Source organism: Tupaia chinensis, unplaced genomic scaffold (assembly GCF_000334495.1).
Source record: "Tupaia chinensis unplaced genomic scaffold, TupChi_1.0 Scaffold000395_1, whole genome shotgun sequence".
Classification (NCBI taxonomy): Eukaryota; Metazoa; Chordata; class Mammalia; order Scandentia; family Tupaiidae; genus Tupaia; species Tupaia belangeri.
This window is the reverse complement of record NW_006159897.1, coordinates 2,206,408-2,209,101: the sequence shown is the minus strand read 5'-3', so window position 1 is coordinate 2,209,101 and position 2,694 is coordinate 2,206,408. Positions and strand designations below refer to the sequence as shown.

General features: G+C 32.1%; 1 long non-coding RNA gene across 1 annotated transcript; it reads left to right on the top strand.

Annotated features, from left to right (window-relative positions):
• Positions 1 to 231: 231 nt before the first annotated feature.
• LOC114008815 (uncharacterized) lies at positions 232 to 2,337 on the top strand. The gene is made up of 2 exons (XR_003550315.1): positions 232 to 804; positions 949 to 2,337. It is a non-coding gene; the product is annotated as an uncharacterized LOC114008815 (long non-coding RNA).
• Positions 2,338 to 2,694: the final 357 nt, after the last annotated feature.

The following is a 2,694-nucleotide window of genomic DNA, read 5'->3' as shown; positions in this document are numbered from 1 at the left end:
AAAAACTTAACTTCAGGGAGCCAGCAGATGGCATGGTGGTTAAGGCACTGGATCCCACTTGGCCAACTCCACATTTTGAGTCCCAGACTGGCGCCTTAGAGAAGCAGGCCAGCCATGTATGTGTATGTGCCTAAAATCCCAGAAGGAGAATGGAGGAGAAGGGATTGTGGCGTGATCATGTCCTCGGGGGATGATTTCTCGATTTTCCCTCTTTCTCTCTCAAGCAAATACATACATCTTTAAGGAAAGAAAAAAAAATCAACTTACATACAGTTATTACAATTTTATTTAGATTTAAAATAATACATGGCATTCCTTTCTTAACCTTCTTCATCTAACTTAAGTGTGCCGTGCTTTCCATTTTCTAAATGCAACCATGAATTTCAGGACTTTTCATTTTCACCCATATTTTTAATTAATCTCCATGAAAAGATGCTAATCTGATGTTTTATTTAAATATCTTGTTTTCTTAGAATCTTTGCTTTTTTAGTGCTTCCATATTTACTCTTGCTTTCCTGACAACTGGATATAAAATGACACAAACATTGATTTGAGCATGAAGAAAATCAGTAAGTACCAAAGTAAATACGTGTAAGTACTTTTTGATGAACTAGTTTTTTTTTTTTTTTTTTAAGTTTGTTAAAAGAAATAAAGCAGAAAACTTTATGAGAAAATGAGAGACTCTCCATCAGTGGTATACCAAAAGGGGTGAGAGGGGAGAGTACGAGCCTTCCACCTCGGAAAGTAGGAATATATTATCACTGACATTGTATAATACTGGCACATGCCAATAAGAAAAAGCAGGTCAGTTTTTCGTCAGTTTTTTGTTTTGTATAGGCAATGCATGTATTACTGCTTGCTTCCGAATCTCCTTACTTATTATGTTCTTAATCTCTTATGTGCAGTATGCCTGACCATATTCTCTCCCATTTTTTTTTTCAAATGTAGAAATCTGGAGAATTCTCATTATCACACACTAAAAGAAGAAACCATAGGTCTTCTAAAATCTCAGAGGACTGGGAAGGAAAGCAAAATAAATTTCATTTCTGGAGCCAAAAAGAATAGTAGAAATATCTTGTTTTTTGGGTTTTTTTTTCTTAATGATAAAATAAATTTTGGGTTTTTAAATGATTTACTCTGAGGAATATTAAAATAACTTATCTTGAAAATATATTGTTATTCCCAAATAATTCTTTTTAAGTGCCACTTGACCAAAGGATAGGAAAGGAAGAGATACTCTTTTGTTACCAGATTTTTCCAGTGAGAAATATATAATAATAATTTTCCTTATAAATATTATAGGTGTACGGTATTTCAATTTGATATATGTTTCATATTTAATATATTTTAAGCAAAAGAATTTCAAGATAGCTCAGATGATGAAATTTTTGTTTAAAACTGAGTTAAGTATATTTTCATTTTTATAAGTTATGGTGATTTTAAAATCCCAGAACTGGGAAATTAACATGTGACTGGTAAAAATTTAGATACTGATCAAGGCTTATTTTCACTAATGATGGGGTAAAGAATTTTTAAATGGATAATATAAAACAGACAGTTCAAAAATTATTTTTTGGCAACTACATCCATTGAGAAGCATCACCCCATATCATACCATGGTCTGATTATTCCCCAGCCTTTGAGAGCCTGAAACTTGACAGGGTAGTGAAAGATGAAGAGCCTACATTATTAAAAGAATCCAGAAAGTAGGTAAACCAGTAAAGGAAAATTAAGAGTTGATATAATATCTGGACTGAAAGGAGAAAAATAAACCAAGTTGGATTGTCTTTTTTTCCTAGAAATGTGAAGTAAATATGATGCTATCAAGCAGCTAAAAATACAGCTATTGCTTTGGGGGAAAAATTTTAATGAAAATGCTGTAAAAATAGGACTAGCCCACTTTCAGTATGAACAAAATCAAATATTTTAAATGTTTAATTGTTTTGGTATTTGACTATATTTTGATGTAGAAGATCATGGTTAAAGTTGGTGCTCATTTTGCTAATTTTTTTTCTAATATGAGGAACTTGTAGCCTGTTCTTTATAGTTTATAAGACAAAAATGGTTTCATTTGCTGTGATCTTCAATTTTGTTGCTAGCTGGAGTTAAATCTACATACGTAAAAGTAAAACAATAAATATGGGAAACCCCAGCAATCTTTCCTACAATGTGTATTCTTACATTCTCTTCAGAATAACAAATTCTTAACTTTTCCCAAATACTTGTTTTTAACTTTAAGTATGAGCTTATTTTAAATTTCTTATTCAAAATCTTTCAGAAATCTCAAATTTTGTAACATCGCTAATACAAGTCTCATTAAAATGTTTGTTTATTTTATTTTGTTTTTTACAATATTTGCTCCTCCTTTAATTCTATTAACAGACATTATAACCCCTTATTCCTACTCTGTTCATTGATTCTTGGGTATGCTAAGTTTTAAATAATTTAGACTCATGTGTTTATTAAAGTGTTCTGCTTATGTCTAGCCTTATATGTGTACCTGCCCTTTTTTGATCTTGAACTAGCCCTATAAGTAGTGAGAGCATTTTCTTTAGATAATGTGGGCAGTTTTTAAATTCCTTAATGAGAGACCAACAGTTAGAGTAATGGCTATGTCACTGGACTCCCATGTAGTTGACCACGGTTCAAGTCCCCGACCCAGTGGCATAAACTCACACCGGGTGTGTGTGCGCA